Raw genomic sequence first — 19,140 nt, 5'->3', positions numbered from 1 at the left:
GGTTTTTGTCCGCCAATGCCCCAGTGCCGCTCAATTCCAGTGAAGGTACACGACCACAACATTTCTTAAAAACATGGCTGATTCCTCCGTCATAGGCATCGGTGAAACACGATACTGAAAGGTGTCTACACAGAAGTAGGGCTTATTCTGTAGTGATACATGAGAGCTTGTACAATGTCTATTCGTGCTTGGCAGCTATAGCACCAATTGGCGTGAATGCACCCATGTTAACACCTAGTTCGTAGAGATTCTTAGCTTAAGCCGCAAACGCGTGCGTCCCGCTGGCCTCTGTCAGCGCTGGCCTCTGTCAGCGCTAATCCTCGTCGGTTCTTCATCCTTGTGTGTTACACGCGCTGTTCACGTCACTATGGAATACCAACTAGCCCGGTCACACACCTTGCTTCAGCACCGTGCGAGAGAGAATGTGTGAAAGATATAAGGCGCGTTCGTGAGGTGTCCAGTATCTGCCAAGCTAGCTTAGTGTGTTTAGCGTCGGGCGCTTACCGTCGCGGCCGCAGCGTCGTGGGTTCGATTCCCAGCGGCGGATCATTTACTTGGTTTTTTTTCTTTCTCGGCCGTTGGCGCCCATTTTATGAACGTCATATCCGGTAACGGAAGTACTTGGTGGACCCCGGCATAAAGCACTTTCGTGTTAAAATGTAAGTATGACATCACCGCGCCTCATTGTTGACCCTCAGGTGTCTCTCAGCTCCTCGGCAGTGTGCCGCGGCAGTTCCGTGTGGCGTTTAATCTGAGGTCGAAGACATAGGAAAAAGATAACGTTTGCCCTATTCGTATCTGCTGGCGGTAGCAAGCGATGACCGCTCATCACATCAGGGAGGAACTATGCGCCGATCCTCACCGCCTTGCATGCGTAATAATCTTAACCACAATTAACTTTGCAGTGGATATCTCGGAGCACAAGGCATGTTAGAAAAATTCTTCCAAGTAGAACTTTCAGAAACGCGACTGCCTCCAACTTTTCAATACAAACATGTCCGCTTGCTGCAGTCCCTAAAAAGTTCATTATTTAATTTGAGTTATTTGGGTGGCTGAGAGCGATGATTATTGTCTCTCCTCGTGTCTCTCTGGAGACATAACTGATCAACAAACGGGGGTTTGACGTTCTTCCCAGCGCTGAAGTTTAAGAAAACCATAACACTTAGCTTTGAACACCCGGTATATCGTGTGGCCGGTGAACGGAGGCATCCACGAATTCCAACAGCTCTACTATACCACATACTTCACTACACATGGACCCCTCGTCACCACGATCACGACCGGATCCTATAACAAGTCATGACCAGCTGCTGGTGCCCACTGATCACGGTGGTGATGCCCTTGTTCAAGAACTGTCAAGAACTTCTTGCACACATGTACACGGGTTTTGTGAAACGTGCGTGCGTTCTCGGGACGCGTATAAGCACTACATATCAGCTTACCGCTTCTGGTGTTGGTAATACCCACGTTGCCATTGGCAGCGTTACCCGACCGTAAAGAACTGGTTATATAATATATATGCTGCTCTTCAACATATATATGTGTGCGTATTAAATTTATACAAATCTTTAGCATCATTTTGTAACGTGTCGCTCAGTAAAATGTTATGCCACAGTCACCTACCCGCCGCATGCTTCGCATAACATCGACTCCCACGGTACGTGGGATCTGCCGAATTTTTACCCCTTCTAACTCTCCTCTCATCAGCGACATTAGAGAGCCGGCTTTCTCGGTTCACACCGGAGAAAGGGGCAACACGAACTTCACTCACACTGATGATGGAGCCGCAACTGGCCACCGGTATGCACTCTTCGGAGCCTCGTCCGTTCTCCGCTAGGCCTCTTCGACCTCGAGACTAATAGTGTGCTCCTTTCAAACCCGCCTGCCTGCGCACACACTGTGTGCCAGACTGCCGCGTCAGAGCGGCGGAGTGGCAGGCAGTGTATGCGCGTGTGGTATGCGGCCAGCACGGCGAAAGTTCATGACAGGTGTGTTGGCCGTGGGCATTTTGTTTGCATTGTGAGCATAACTGTTGAACGTTTTTCTCTTAATAATTGTTTGCTGAGTTTTCAACTAGAGCTGCATCCCATCTATTGGCCATAGGGCGAGAATCCGACAACCTACACATCTTATGCTACATTCTAAACAAAAGTAACTAGAAAAAAGTGCCTGGTAAGCCCACGATGTGCACACAGCTACTACACATAAAAAAGCACGTCGATCCACCTCGCAACGCTTGGCTCAGTCATAAAATACAGCACTGAAGTACTGATTGACTGCTTCGCATGAAACGGATTCCTGGGATCTGCCAATTTTTCATATGATCCGACAGTCGTATTCGCCAAATCCTCTTACCCTCCCATGCCAATTTTGGTCTACGCCAAGTTAAGGAGGCTATCATGAGAGCACCCAGACGTAGGAGGATAGATAGATAGATAGATAGATAGATAGATAGATAGATAGATAGATAGATAGATAGATAGATAGATAGATAGATAGATAGATAGATAGATAGATAGATAGATAGATAGATAGATAGATAGATAGATAGAAAACGCTCAAAGTGGCAAAAGGTTCGCTAAGAAATGCTTCGCCTATGAAAAACGTCAAGATCAAGAAAATAACATTATAGAGACTTTGTATTCTGTGAACGGTAGAGTGTTGGAAGAAGCAGGCGGGTACATGAACGGTCTGTTCTCTCTGGTTAACTTACGCGGAATTCGAAAATTTACACAATTGAGAAGTACAGGGCAGGATATGATACCGTGGACTAGCTTGTAAAGAAATAAGAGATCAGAGCGATTTCGTCGGCAGTGAAGTGATGGCAGTGATAATAATTCAGCAGTACTTGAACGAGATCCAGAGTCATTTTTAGCAAAGCGATGGTTATATATGCTGAGGAATTTTTTCTGGACTCGTTCAATGGTGTTACCGCTGGATTGAGCAATGCCATTCCATATCACGGACGCATACTCAAGTTGCGGAAGGCATATTGCCGTGTACAATTTGTGTAGGGCCATGGGAGACCTGAATTCTCGAGATATTCTACAAACACATCCGAGAGAACGAAGGCCCCGCGTAGCAGCACGCTTAACGTGAGAAGAAAAGTTTAACGCGCTGTCAACAACAACACCAAGATCACTGATTTCATAAACCTTGCATAACGGCACAGAATTGACAGAGTATTGAAATGACACGCTAGATGTTTTGCGAGTGATAGACATGAATTTTGTCTTCGAGGTACTCAGAGAAAGGTTATTACCGTCGCACCATTCGGAAAAGGAGCGCAAGTCTGACTGCAGCAAGCGACAGTCGTTAACTGAATGAATTTCTTTAAAAATCTTGATGTCATCGGCATACAAGAGGAAAGAAGAATTACGAATGGCAAAAGAAACATCATTAACGTAAATTAAAAATAGGAGTGGGCCTAATACCGGCCCTTGAGGGACCCCACTAGTCACTTATACAAAGAAGACGTTTGGCCATTTACGGCAACATAACAATATCTATTGAGCAGATAGTTCTGCAGGAGATTCACAACTGACAAGTCAACATCAAAGTGCGCAAGTTTAACCATAATCAGCGTGTGGCTGACTACGTCAAAAGCCTTGCTCAGGTCACAGTAAATTACGTCAACCTGTCCTCTCTGAGAAATAGGTGTGGAGATTTGCGTCATGAAACTAGCAAGATTTGCGGTAGTTGAGCGGCCAGCGAGAAAACCATGTTGATTAGGAATCAATGAGTTTTTCACACTAAAAGACAATATGTCGTGAAGAGCCAGCTCGAAGATCTTTGATGTGGCACATAGTAGAGAAATCGGGCGATAATTAGAAGCATCTGTTTTAGAGCCCGACTTAAATACTGGAAAAACACGAGCAGTTTTCCACATGCTTGGAAATGTGGAAGTGTCCAGGCAGTTATTAAATATCGTAGTTAGTACTGGGAGAAATATACTACCATAAGCTTTTAGTATGGCGGAGGGGATGCCATCTGGCCCACATGATAAGGATGGTTTTAAGCGCTTAATGCATTCGCAGATAAGATTTTCATCCAGCGACAAAGCACTGGATGAGCTAACCGCCTTGGGCTGTTGTCTGATATCAGTGCTAGAGTCTGAGGCCTTATAAACGGATGAGAAATGCGTGGCAAAACAGTCAGCGACGGCATGCACTTCTACCCCATTTGAGTCCAGTAGTCTGAAGGACTCTCCGCTTTTGCTGGACCGTTTACGTACATACTTCCAAAACTCAGCCGGCCTGTCAGAGGCGCTTTTTTCTAAGAATTCAATATACGAACTATGATCCCGTTCATATAGGCGTTTAGAGAGAGTTCGAAGGAAGCTGAACTCTTCCTTCCACTCGCTGGATGGAGAACATAATAATAATAATAATAATAATAATAATAATAATAATAATAATAATAATAATAATAATAATAATAATAATAATAATAATAATACTTTATTGTACACATCCATGAAAAGTACCAAGAAACAGGCCTGTCGAAGTCTTCGAAGACTTGCGTGACTAGGCCCAGCAGAGCCGGTTACAGCGATGTGGTTACAAGGTCACAAAATAACATTTTTTTTGCTTTTGTTTTTGCCAACGAACATGCGGATAATAGACACTAGTGCTTGTTTACTGGCAGTTAATAAAAATAGAGCAAACAGGGGACAAGAGCATATGTTACATAGAAGTAGACCATACCCAATGTATTTTCCCAGCTCATAGAATAATTTCTTCAACTGCATTTTTGATGTAGCCGAAAAAAACTCTTGCGGCAGTTCATTGAAGATTTTAGTGATATATACACTTCTGCACGCTTCTCCAGATCTGGTAGAAGACCTCGGTAGAGTAAAACACGTTTTTTCTCTCAGTGGTCGACGCGTAACATACGGCATTTTGAAATCATGACACCAGTAAATCAAATCAAACGTTTATTTAACGTGCCCAGGAAGAACCGTAAGGTCTTTGCACTGGCGCACGAAAAAACAAAACAAGGGCAACATTCATAATAAATATCAGAGATAAAAACGTTATAAAATTGCACATATACAACTATGCGCATGCAAAAAAAAAAGAAATGTCAACAGTGTACGAGGCTGTGTAAGTACAATGCAAAGCTCGGAGCAGAACAACGACTGGGAGCTGTGAAAAACATCGAGCTCTAAGAAGTAAGCATTGTAGAGACGTTGTATCCTGCCAATGGTTGAATGTTCACAGAGGCAGGCGGTTACATGAAAAGGTCTATTCTCTCTGGTCAGCTTACGTGGAATTCGGAAATTAAGACAGTTGAGCAGTACAGGGCAAGATATGATACCATGCACAAGCTTGTAAATAAATAACAGATCAGCGCGATTTCGTCGGCAGCAAAGTGATGGGAATGATAATAATCTAGCAGCGTCAGAATAAGATCCAGAGTCATTTCTAGCGAAACGATGGTTGTAAATGCTTAGTAATTTTTTCTGACTCGCTCAATGGCGTTGCTGCTGGAATTAGAAATGCCATTCCAGATCACAGATGTATACTCAAGTTGACGAAGACATAGCGTGGTGTACAATTTTCGGAAGGGCATAGGAGAACGAAATTCTCTAGACATTCTGCAAACACAGCCCAGGGTGCGAAGACCTCGCAAAGCAACACGCTTAGCGTGAGCCTCCAGCATTTCATCTGCATCGAAATGTGACCGCCGCGGCCGCGATCGAACCCGCGATCTGCGGCTCAGCAGCCGAACACCGTCACCACTGTTTCACTGCGACGGGCTTCCAGGTGTTTGTGAGGGCGTTTGTAAAATGACGTATTGTAAGCATACAAAAATCGGTTTGTGTCACTACTGACAAAACAAAAAGACATTGTTTGCTTTTACACTTTTAGCAGACTTTTCGATATTGGAAAAGTTATATCTGTGCTTTTTTTTTCACTTGAAGGAGAATGCAGCACGAAAGAGAACGAAAAACATTCTGTGTCAAGTCTGCCTACCAGACGTCCGGGAATGTGCGAAATCGCTTATACACGGTTTTTCTGCACCCGTTGTGGCTGTTGCGCGCGCATGGCTTGCTACGGGTGATGGCTACTGTAACAAAACTCAATGCGGCGAAAAGTGTCGTAAGTACATTGTTTGCATTAATTGTTTCGCATTGATGTTTTCCACATTACTGTGGTTAACGGCATATTACAGATGAAAATTCAAAACACCGTTGGGGCAATAATGACAAGAAAGCATGAACAATACACAAAGTTTCGTAAAAATGTTTGACTGGCCTACTGTACCAACCGTAACACGTCTCACGATCACACCAATAAGTGTTACAGTATGGAATGAGGATATGATTCAAAACAATATACAAATAAGAATAGAACATCAAATGAAATACTATTTAAACAGCATAATTATTGCATCGTTAAGCAAGTTGTAAAAGAAACTTTTAAAGTGTGACGTGACCAGCGATGCCTGAAGCTGCTTGGCCTATACCCGCATAGGAGATTTCTGCCAACGCCTCACAGACCAACCTTGAACTTAAGCTGATCCGCTGTTACAAATGTGAAATATGCACTTCCGTATACTGTAGTACGTACACTATCGGTCGATGACAATGGCACTTGCTCTCGTTTCAGCCGGCAGCAAAAGAGAGCACCCGTACATGCCTAGATGAACTGGACATGAAGTTTCCACAGGACTTGAATAGGAAAAGGGGGTGCCATGTTTTTGTAATCAATAGGTGTCCAAGCGGAATGTACGTTGAACTGAAATAAAATGACAAATAACCCAATATTTTTGGGTTCCAGATTCATTCAATCAATGTGAAGCGTTTCCTTACGTACCGAACACATTTTTGCCATATCTATCTATCTATCTATCTATCTATCTATCTATCTATCTATCTATCTATCTATCTATCTATCTATCTATCTATCTATCTATCTATCTATCTATCTATCTATCTATCTATCTATCTATCTATCTATCTATCTATCTATCTATCTATCTATCTATCTATCTATCTATCTATCTATCTATCTATCTATCTATCTATCTATCTATCTATCTATCTATCTATCTATCTATCTATCTATCTATCTATCTATCTATTCGCACACGAGTTGATGCTCTCATGGCCCCTTCGATGTCTGCCTTTAACATTCGTTAACAACAGTTGGCATGACATGACCTAAGTGTAACGCGAACAGGGATAAATGAATTCAGCCGCTTCACAAATGTGAATTCATCAATGTGACGTTGATATTATTATTCAGGAAATTTGCGCAAACTAACGTCTTGAATAGATAATGCGCGTGCTGTGGCGTCAACACTGTGTTACGAAAGTTGCAAACAGCCAAGCCTCCTCTCCTCACCTTCAGCACCATAATTTTTCAGAGTAGATGGAGTGGTCTGAGGTTATGCGCTCTTCCACCAAACAGAGGAAGGTTCTCAAGGGTTGCACGGCAAGGGCAAACAGCTGGTTAGTATTTGGGAATAAAACAATTGAATCGAAAGCATTCTTAAATAGTGGTTGCAATGAATATACCAAGCTCTAATATTTCTGAGCGTGTCTCAGAAATTGCGTTAACCACTAATGCACGCTGCATAGTTGGTCTGCGCAAGTAATAGGACATGGCGAGCTCTTTTTTATCTTTTTTTCCGAACATTTCCCGCAGCGCAATTGATGGCATTATCACGTGGAATGGGTTGAGGCGTAGGGCGAAGCTTCGTGGAGTAAATCGAAAGCCTTGAAGAATAGCAGATCATCGAACAACAATTGTCCTTGGAGACGAAGGAATGTAAGTAAAGATCGGTGCTGGCGTTGTGTGGCGCATGATAAATTCACGATTCAAACGCGATAACTGATTATGCGTTGATTAAACACAACTCTAAATATTGATGCCCGTTGGGTTATGGCGCAAGCCTGGCGAGAGATAGAGAAGGAGAAGCAGCAGTATTAAAATATCGCTGCTTGGTTGCTGTGGTAGAGCCCCTCGTTCATGGCTCCAGTGGCTATTGCAGAGCCGGTTCGCCAGGAATGACCACCGTGAAATGATACTGCGCTCGCAGAATCATTCCACGATGGTCCAGTAATTTTATATTGCCGACGTTTTCGTTTGCCTCTGGGGAGCGATTAGAAGAATGTGCCACGTCTGGTAACTTTGCTAAATCTTCTTTGTCGGCAACTGATTCTCCTTTTCTTAATTATCCTTGGAAGAGTCGATGGTGCTACAGAACAAGGGCAGAAATATGAATTGCCAGACTACGATGCCGAGTTCTTCCCCCCCCCCCCTCCGCTTCTCACAGCCACTTACAGAACTTTCACCTTCACAGGTCCGGTCAGGCACAGTCACCTTAATGCCAAATGCAATGATAGTGAATCTCTGTATAAATGAATAAACTTTAATTCGGTCCCTCGGAACGCGCCCTAGCACGTTGCGGGCCGCTCCCACGTCGGAACAGAAAGACCAAGTCTCTCTGCTGCGTGGCGGGCCCGCTGGACTGCCTACAGCGGTTTGTGGTATTATTTAAAATACCGAAGGTTCTCAGAACAAAGAAAAACATTACTAGAGGAATCCCTCCGAAATATGGGCTTTGATTTGTAACTACCGATAGTTCATTGGTGCTATCGTACTGTGTTCTAGCCGGAGAAGCGTTTGTGATTCCGTGTGTGATTACTTATTCAGTTTCTTTTTCGATCAAATTGCGTTTTATTATATTTATTTTTCCTTCTTCATATTATTAATGAGTTTACAGACGGCATCTCCGGAGTCACGAGCAATATGAAAGGGAACACTGAATTCGTGTTTATTCAATGATGATTTGTGATGTACGGATATGAATTGAAAGGTGAACATTCGACAGCAGCCTGTCTGGTAGGGTGAAGTTATAAAAATAAAAAGACTCTCCAGCCACGTTTTGTCTTTAGTTTTTTTTTTTAAATTTAAAAGCTGACCTAACGGTTCGAGTCCCTTCTTCAGAACGTGACTGCCCGGTCGGCTCTGAAGCTAGCACTTTTTAGTCTCTCCCTCTCTCTCTTCACCGTCGTTCTCCCCGCCGCTCTTGTTAATGAGTTTTCTTCTCCATTAGTTGTGGAGACCATGCATATACACGCTCGGCAGTGCCCCTGTTGACCGGTCAATGTTTCTAGCTGTCGTTTGAATATGTCAACGTTCTAAGAATTGTCTTTTGGTGCGGCTTCCTTCCGTTCGACGACCCGGGCGGCGTCGAAATTGATGCGATGGTCCAGCTTGTCGCTGCGATCTGCGAGAGTGTTTCGTGCTGCATTGAAGCTACGTACGTAATTGCGTTTCATTATTTTTATTTTTCCTTTTCGTATTATTACTGAATGACCAGACGAAACACTTCCGGAAAGGATACGCCACCACCGAGACGACGTACGTAGTTTCAATGCAGCACGAAATGCTGTCGCAGACACAGCGAAGAAGCTGGACCATCGCAACAACTTTCACATCCATCAGGTGTTCACAAAAGGAAAAAGACCGAATACTTTTCAAAGAGGCCTCGTGTTCCTATGGAAGAGGCGTTGTGTTTAGTCGGAGAAAGAGGGACGGATTCTTTAGAAAAGTCCCCCAAAAGTGCTTCGTATGACTAGCAGGAATCGTCATGTCGACGAAAGCCTGTCGCAACGATGAGTATTCGTCAATATGCGCTTTTCATCGACTACTTCTCCAAGCTTGCTAGAAGTTTTCGATATTACGAATCGAAATCCAACTCATAGTAATACATACACAAGACAGCTTTTAATCGACAGTCAACAAATAATCGGGAAACTCAATGCTCAAATAAAAGTATCCTGGGATGAAAATCATGTCAGAACCGTAAACATTTTCACGCTGCTTCTGCTTAACGCGATGCATGGATGTCATTCAATTTCAAAAAACTGTTCTCACTATGCAGAATTTCCCGGCCAAATAGTAGCCTAGAAATGTTTCGCAAGAAGAAGCATATGCGTGGCAAGTGTCAAGATGCTTGTTACATGGTGGAGAGACCTTGTGCTATCCTTTTTGAGAATGCATCACGCGACTATGAGTGAGTGAGTGAATAAACGTTTATTGGGTCCAACAAAATGCGATAAAATGCGCACCCGGCTAATCCCACGAAGGGACCCACAGGTCTAGCCTTTCTCATGATGCACACCGCCTGTCCTGTAGTCCCTGTCTCGTCCCCGTCTCGTAATCCGAAGCGCAACAAGAAATCATGAACCACCACCAACCAGCTCAATTCATCGCTCTCCTAAAGGTCTAGCTTGCCAGCCCGATCGCGGGCACACTGGCCAGCCAGGATTTGGTCTTCACACGCGTGACTTCTCAAGAACGCGTCCCACTCTTTCTTGGTGAACTTCGAGCCCAGCAACCCGCACTAGCAGAGCATGTGAGACAAAGTAGCAGCCTCGCCACATGCTGCGCCTGTTATTAAACTGATGCGTTTCGTACTTTTCGTAGTGGTGAATTCTCCGAATAAGCACCGACTTTTCATGACCGTGGAAGCCTGCTGAGATAAATGTAAGGCATATAAAATGCAAATACAGTATCGTCACAGCTGTATTAAGAAAAGCACAAGCTAAGCAACTTCGTGATCTTCAACTCTACGTTTTACACAAATGTGACCGATGATTTTGATCTGTTCACTCTGTCAAAAAAAAAAAGAGAAAGAAAACTGGTATTAACAAAGAGCGGCTGTGGCGAAAATAGACACAACTTAATCATCATCATCATCATCATCATCATCAGTCTCACTACGTGCAATGCAGGGTAAATGCCTCTCCTAAATTTCTCATGTTGACCCGGTGTTGTACGAGCTGCGGCCACATTATCCGCGCAAACTTCTGGATTCAATCTGCCACCATGATTTTCTTCTGCCACCGGCCACGCTTGCCACATCTGCTTTGTAGTTTCCGAAACAGCAGTAATGACGATGTTTCAGTTTCTGAACCAAGAACAATCGCTCTGCTCTGGGAGGTTAGGACAGTGTTCTTACTAAGAACAGCAGAGTCAATGAGAGTAAATTTTCAGGCTATTTCACGATGTCCATAAATGAAATCTATTTAATAGCGCATACATTTCATGTACCGTTAGCACCCTGCTGATCTATCTAAAACTACCTTTAGAGGCGGTTTTTCTTAACGAAGTGCATTTCCTTAATATCTGCTGTGCTGGCATATTGCTGCTTTCTAGGTGTTCGTCAGCGGTATCGGGAACTACCCTTATAGCTAGCCGTTAAGGCTATGGGTCCTCGAAATATTAATGTTAATACGTGCGGAATTTCACCATGCCTCATTAAATACCTTTAATCACTGAAGACCTGAAAAGTCTTGGAGGAGGCTTCGGCTCTGGCTTCGAGAGTAGAACGCGATAGCATAATCGGGCCCCGTGCGTATCGCCTTCTTTGTCAGTAGCCTGGTTTCTCTTCTTGGGAAAAACCTTAACCATGCTGCGAAGAAACGAACGCCTGTGCACGTAACACTGGCCGTTGCAAACTATCTCAGAATGCCTACTGAAAAGAAACTTGCCAAGTACCCACTACGCCATCATTCTTCCATTTTGCGAATCGGCGAAGTACCTACTAAGCGTCCGTAAAGTACCACGCGCACCTGCTCAGCTGCACACTTTGTTGATTCTGTTGCTGATAATGATGATAAATTATGCCAAAGAACTTTGTAAGGCGTGGAACTTTAAACCACCCTTTCGCTTAGCGCACTTCAGATGATTTGACGCCTGGTGCGATTCTACACTTCTACCACGCGACATTACATGCGTTATGGAAGGTCGTACCACTACATGACATTCCTGTAGAACTTTTTTTTTTCGAACCAGCTACAAGCCATGGCGTAGCTCTGTGGTAGAACACCTGCTTTCCACGCAGGAAGCATCGGCTCGATTTTCATTCAAAGCGATGGCTTTTATTATTGTTTTCTTCGCGTATTGTCGATTTTTCGCTCACAACGAATCACGCCGCTGCCGACACCGACACAGTGATTTCTGTGAATTGAGCAATTGAACCCGATACCGCGCTAAAATGTCGCACTACCACTTATCACTCGCACATCCATCATCGAGCATACTTGTGAAAAAAAAAAAACATTTTCTTTCTCTTTGCCCACAAACCTTGCCAGACTGGAGCTTATTGCCGGAACAATGCGTTTCAGTGTCTTCTAGTCGCGATCTCTATTCCTGACAGCGTTTGCGAGTATGCATCGTTGTCCTAATTTTGTTTGGTGGTGGTGGTGATGTTGCCGCAGGCGGGCTTCGCCTGGCCTGCATGGCCGGCAATTATTTCGCCTGAGCATCTCCTAAACTGTAAGTGTTTGTAGCCACGTGTTAAAGAGGCCAGTGTATCGCAGGAAGACCAGCAAAATTCGTTGCCGCGGGCCCATCCAGAAAAAAAAGACGTCTTGAAATGTCTGTTGCCTATGACAACCTTTTTGCAAGCTGCGGACCATCGCTGCTCTTTCCACATCAAACTGCGCGCAAAGCCAAATAAAATGTTTAATATCCCCGATGTCACTGCAGAAGGCACAAAACGGGGAAGCGTATCGATCAGTATTGAATGACCGGGCCGGGGTGCATGCGGAGCTGCTTCTTATTTGGTACAACAGCGTCGCTTGTTTTCGAGAAAGTCCATGGATTACCCATGCATGGTGTGGAAACTTGTAGATTGCCTTGAAATGGTTGCGTATCACATCTTTGTTGTTCTGGTAAGTCTTAGGAGCTCTTATTTTTGCAACGCATGTCCGCGCTTTGCATGCAAGGGCATCAGCCTTTTCATTGCCTTCAATGCGAATGGGGAATGGGATCCACTGAAACCTAACATTAAAGCTCTTGCCAGTAATGTGTTTAATGAGCGCCAGATATGGCCTTGTGAACTTTTTTTGAGGTAGGCCGCGATGCAGCCTTTTTAGCGCCGACTTGGAGTCTGTCAGCATTACAACGTCTCGTGCACATAAGGATCGCAATTTTCGCAAAGCCGTACTGATTCCGGCGTTTTCTACCGTTGTGGGACGAAACCACACTATCCAGGCCTCCCGATCAAGACACGCCAAGGGAGGGTATGCAGAAAGCCCCTGCGCAGCTATCTGTGTTTGTGCACACCGATGCGCCGGCGTACACTTGTAGGTGGCCCTGATATATGGTGCTCAACTGGTACAACACAAGAAACTTTGCTTCCGCGGCTGGAATGGTGCGTTTCGCCGGTAGCATGGGTACACTGAAGTTACAGGCAACACCCCCAAAAGACCATGGCGGGTCCATAGGCCTCCGTTTAGGTGATTTCAAGCCTAAATATCGTAATGTGTTCAGCGCCGCGTTGTTTGAACTCTGCGTTATCTTTGATAATATTTAGCTGTATTCTGTCTATTACCTCTCATTTTAATTTTTTCTTTTGCTCATTAGTGCAAACATTTACCTCATCGTCCTCAAGCTGGCTCACTTGTATTAATGCCAACGAAGCAACTCGGCTATCCCGTAAATAAATGAATGCTGCGGAGCTTGTACGAGCAAGGCAGCATTTAACGTGCCTGGCATTCTTTTTCATCGACAGGCGCACCTACAGGTTGAGTGACCGCGATTTTCAGCACGTTAATGTTGCTAACCTTTCTTGTAGCGCCTTTTCTGAAGGTCATAGATGTCCGGTAACCTAGGCCAGAAGAGTCTAAAGAACAATATTTCAATAAAAAAACGGCATATGATGAAGCTATGAGAAATAAGAAGGTGGTACAGTTTGGAGTAGGCTTCGGGAAAAAAAAAATATGGCAGCTTCAGACTAGTTGTGCCAAGCCTGAAGGAAGAGTGGAGCTGACTGGCCTTCCTTGTTTCTCTTTATTTTTTATTCCTTTTTTCTTTTTCTTTCTTTTTCCCTCTGTTTCTTGCGTCTGTTTTTTATCTGTTTCTCTCTATTTGTCTTTTGTTGTTTGTGTTTCTTTCTGTGTCTTTCTCTCTCTTTCTATGTATGCCAATCTCTGTCTTTATATTTGTTGTCTTTATTCTCTTTATTTAGGAGTACAGTAAACCGGGCTAGTCGGTATTCATTCATTATGTTACAGCGCTAAAAAGAACGAGAAACACTTTCTAAGGCACTCACATGACAGGACACAGTGCTATCTATCAACTGATTTCCCTTTATTTCCCTCTGTTCTTGTCTTCTGTTTCTTTCTAGCGCTTTCTTTCCGTCTCTCTTTTTTCTCTTTCTCTCTCTCTCTCTCTCTCACTCTGTTTCCTTTCTTTCTATCGCGCTCTCTCTTTCCGTTTCATGTGTTTCACGCCCTCCACTTCGCTGAGGAGAGTTTTCGCTTAAAGGAGTACTGAAACGAATTTAAAAAAATTTCCGATTGTTGCCCTAAATAAATATACTGGTGTCGAGAACCCTAAAACGAGTATTGTGGTGCCTGGGAATGCATCGTATATATTTTATTTACCGCTGCATTAAAAAGACACTTTCGGTTTCGATATCGAGGGGGCGGCTTCAAAGTGACGTTTCATGTCAGTATGACGTAACGGGAACACAGAGACTCGCGACGTACTAGAGGCAAATACGTCATCTGCTCGTGGTGCACATAAACAACGATGAGTGAACTGTCGTCCAGTGACCCTGACAGTGATTTCTGCGATTTAGGCTGCATGCAGGACTCAGAACTCGCAAACTCGGGGGAACTGTCTTGACTCGTCGGTATGATGTCCATTGCAGTGGGGCTGGCTTGCAGATGCTCAGCGACGAACACTTCAAAGTCAAATTAAAATATTTAATACGTGTTCTCCGACACCGGTGTCTGGACAGCGTTGACACTGCATACCAAGGAAACGGAAGATGTCCCTTTGCGATGTCTCAAAATCGTGTCAGTACTCCTTTAACGCTCACACCTGCTCTACTCGGTAGCGGGGCTTGTTCAATTCCTGCGGCGCATATTCACCTGTGGAGTTTTTTTGCAACACCAGACAAACTACGACGAGCTATAACACATTCACTGTTAAAATAATAAAATAACACTTGAGCTCGTTGATTTGTAATATTGTAATAAGTTCATTTGTAATATTGTAATTTGTAATATTACAATAATATTGTAATATTGTAATAATATCGTTCATTTGTAATAAGCAAAACATAGTACTGTTTTGTAATTGCGTTATCACTGGACAAGATTAAGACAACTGCGTTTGTTTGGCACGTGCAACGTGACAGCAGTATTTTATAGCCTAATCGCAATTCCTATGTACTTCAGAAGCATTTATTTTTTTTTGGTTGCACCACGTTGTATGCCAAGCCGAAAGCGTGGGCTGTACACGCCGCATTGTTTCGCTGCGACACAAGTGATGCTATTCAGACGGCCCGCTATGGACTATCGCTGCATTTCCTTTTTTATTTATTTCTTTTTTGTCACTGCATATACTATGACCTTTATTGGACACCAAAACTGACCCCTCATAATATCATAAATATCTTATATTGTTCTATCCCACTAATTAAAATTTTACGTTTGGGAGAAACGTGTTTAGGCAAAGACAAAGGTGTCGGCGAAGGACGAAGAAACGTCGTGCGCATGAGGTGACCTCAGGAAAAAATCGATAGAGTATTCTACGACAACGTGGTAGAAGTTATTTGCTTAAGTACGAATGACACGAGAAATGCACTAGTATATAGAGGGGTAGTACGAACAATGTTACAGGAAAATGTTAAGAACATCGACCCGGTCTGACACCGCGTAAAGCTAACCCTTGTGTGACGCGGCTCTAACTCTACATCCTCCTAATTTTGCAGTATTATCTCATACAAGATGATTTTTTGACTAGTATATAAAGCTTCCGTTGTCAGAGAGCCTGCACCGTTCTAGAGGAGAACACAACAGCAAGCACCATGTGTCGCACTTCACTAGTCCTGACCTTCCTGCTGGTGGCTTTCGCTGCAAGTGTGCTAGGTAAGTTGTACTCATCCTAAGTGCGAGTCGGGGGTTGACTCACTGAAGTAGCTGTGTTCGGCTTTAGTTTGAAGGCGACATTTTCGAATGACTAGACCTCGAATGACTAGCGACACTTTGCTGTTCTTTAGTTCGTGTCGTAACACGCCGACAAGTGCGCTCAGCGGCCACACAGTGCGGGATCTTGAAGTAGGCAGGTGGGCGGACTATAACCGCTGATGCTGTGCACAGAAACGTACTGGCAATGAATGGAGACCGATTTAGCAAAAAATCCAGTCAGCTACGCTCCGCAAAACCCGTTGAAACTACGAAGCAGATGCTCCCCCTTCGTCAGCCTTTCTATGTTTTGCAAGCTGGTACGAGTGTGAAAAGCCAAATTGTTTCTATGTTTTGCCTGACGTGAGCCTATTGTTGTTTCGTTTTATTGCAAAGTGGCAGAGTGCATTCACTGCTTGAAAGAATAGATATTTGGTTGTTTAGGGCGTGTATGGCGTGTGTCCTTTCTTTCATCCTGTCAGGAGCGCATTCCCGTTATCCTACCTAGCACGCAAGCGAGGCGCTTCCGACAGAGGGTGACTGCGTAACTCCTCGCCCACAACATAATCTTGACTCGACTTAATACCTGTCAGTGCGGCGAGCACACGGATGCGTATACACTCTTAGAAAAAGTCGAGTGTTTGGGGAGTATTTCTGCCAAACAACAATAATCGTCATCCACCTCACGTACTTTCCTCGCGTTATCACCGCGGCCCCGGCACTTGCCTGCACGAACGACGCGCGCGTTATCAGTGTGACATAGCATTCTTGATAGGAAAGTTACAAGAGCCGGCTTTTCAAGAAAGGAAATGCGAGCAAGCCAGATGAAGAATATAGTTGTGTGGCAGAAATACTCCCCAAGTACTCGATTTTTTCTTAGAGTGTACGTTCTAACACAAAAGGCGTATTTTGGGTGTGTTTTTGTCGCACAACAATAACCGTCATTTGCCTACCGTGCATTTCCTTGGGTTACTGCCGCGCGCCCGGCATTTCCAGGCCTCGAACGGCCTGCCCGCTCTCAGCGTGACTGGGCGTCCTTAACAGAAAAGTGGCGAGCACCCAGTTTTCAATGAAGGAAACACACGCAAGGCAGATGGCGATTATTGTCGTGGGGGAAAATCCGCCGAATATAAGCGCTTTACTTTCGAGTGCATGGGATTTTGCTCATATCTCAGGCGGGAAAGCGAAATAAGCGCGCAAGAAGGGATGGAGGCGACCGTTCACTGAGAATCCTCGAGCATACCTCTTGCGGCAAGAACCAGCCCGGCCACTTTACCATGAAGATGACGTACGATTTTGCTGATGCGATAAGAAAAGTGCGCCATTGTTCAGCTACATAACTATGGTGCATAAATCAGGTGCCATGCCATAGAAACTATGCAAGAGGTTTGGCCACAAAATGTGTAAGCCTGGGCGTCCTGCGCTCGGATTTCGTCATTGGCCTCCGCGATTGGCTCCTGCTGCTTGCTACCGAAACAAATCGCGGAGGCCACGGTATGAAATCAAAGAGAAGCTTAGCGATCCAGAGCAATTTATTGACTACAGTATAATTAGCAGGGTTTGTTCATTTCCAAGGCACAAAGCATCTTCACTTATTACTCAGTCTAAAAACTAAAAGTCACATTACGGGGGGGGGGGGTGAAATCACTGAAACATTTTTGTGTGCAAACGCATCTACCGCAAGAAGTGTCGCTGCTTTCCATAGAGTTGGGTCTGATGCATGAAATGGAAGGTCCGCGTTGCGCGTCCCCACCTTCTGTGTTTCAGTGCTAAGTTAGGTTCGCTTTTCTACGTGTAACTCTGTTCCGCTTCGCTGCGCGTGCCAGGCATCGACGAAGAGTACCGTCCGTTAAGCTGCGCCTAACAAAAGCGCCCGCCTTATTCTATCCTTCCTCTCTGCTTTCGCTCTAGCGGTTGATGACAACGGTGGAATCGAAAATGGTTAAAACAGCCTACGAATTTAATTACGCCAGAGCTTATGGTGTGGTCAGCGCACGAAGGCGGAGGAGCATGGCACAATGCTATCGTGGCGTTTGAAGCCAGCTGATCCGAAACGCTCAGGCAAGCACGGCTGCTCCTTCCAATCGATGGATACTCCGCTCCTTGATATACAGTTAGGCGTGATAGAATACCTAATGTTTGTTGTCCGACGTTTGTACGTAATGCCACTCCACGCATTATAAGCATATGAATGTAGCTTTCACTCACAAGTGGGAAAAGAACCGACATCTTTGCCCTTGCTTTACGAGCAGATCTTCCGAAAATGATAAAACTATATCTCTGCCGCCTTTTTTTGTTGCGTGCAGGAAAGGGAAGCAAAATGGAGAAGCGAAGACCTACGGGTCCAAGTTGGGGGGAACCGCAACAAGGACCGTGCAAGGCTTATCTGCATCGGTATTACTGCAAGGAGAACGGTTGTAAGCTACACGTTGGCTGCTACACTAGAGGTGGATTTCTTAGCAAAGACGCATGCAGAAAGCATTGTCGTATGTATATTTCATTATTTATTCATTTGTTTCGAATTCAATGCTTGTATATAGAGTGGCAATGGGCGTAATGCAAACTAAATTAAGAACATCATATATGCAGTAGATGTAAGGACCCACCGGGGCAGCATAGCACGTAAGGTGTCGCACTCATGAGCTCGACGGCGCGGGTTCGATTTCCGGCCACTGCGGCCGTATTCAAATGGGGGAGGAATACTATAACCCGTGTGCTTAGATATGAGTACCGCTTAAACAAGCCCAGGTTGTCGAAATTGACCCGAAGTTCTAAACTATGGCGTGCCTCATAATCAAATGGAGGATTTGGCTGGTAAAACCCCAGGGAACAATGAAAAAGAAAAAAAGAAAACGTATGCAGAATACACATATTTCAATGGATGTGTTCGGTTTTCATAACAACCACGAGACATGCAAGATAGCGCCAATAAGTGTAACAGTATGCAATAAGGACCTGAGAGTAAAAACAATCAATAATTCTAGAGCAAGTACAATTGGGGGAAGCTTGCACGAAGTCGCGCACACCTTGGCACAGTGAAGCACGGACCCGTCGCCGCTCGTACTCCCCGTGGACAGACACGTCTAGCTTCGACATGCGCGGCTTCCTCCTCGGGAGTACGTAGCCAGGCCATGCAATACAGAGTGGAGGTTGCGCGTGACGTCTCCGTCGGTTGACGTGGCTTAGCTACTGCGCAT

At 44.6% G+C, this 19,140-nt stretch overlaps 1 long non-coding RNA gene across 1 annotated transcript; it reads left to right on the top strand.

Moving 5' to 3' along the window:
- Positions 1–12,562: 12,562 nt before the first annotated feature.
- LOC119376533 (uncharacterized) lies at positions 12,563–18,426 on the top strand. The gene is made up of 3 exons (XR_005180595.2): positions 12,563–12,697; positions 15,751–15,907; positions 18,250–18,426. It is a non-coding gene; the product is annotated as an uncharacterized LOC119376533 (long non-coding RNA).
- The last annotated feature ends 714 nt before the right edge of the window (positions 18,427–19,140 follow it).

Source organism: Rhipicephalus sanguineus, unplaced genomic scaffold (genome assembly GCF_013339695.2).
Source record: "Rhipicephalus sanguineus isolate Rsan-2018 unplaced genomic scaffold, BIME_Rsan_1.4 Seq1297, whole genome shotgun sequence".
Taxonomy (NCBI): domain Eukaryota; kingdom Metazoa; phylum Arthropoda; class Arachnida; order Ixodida; family Ixodidae; genus Rhipicephalus; species Rhipicephalus sanguineus.
This window is presented reverse-complemented; position numbering and strand designations above follow the sequence as displayed.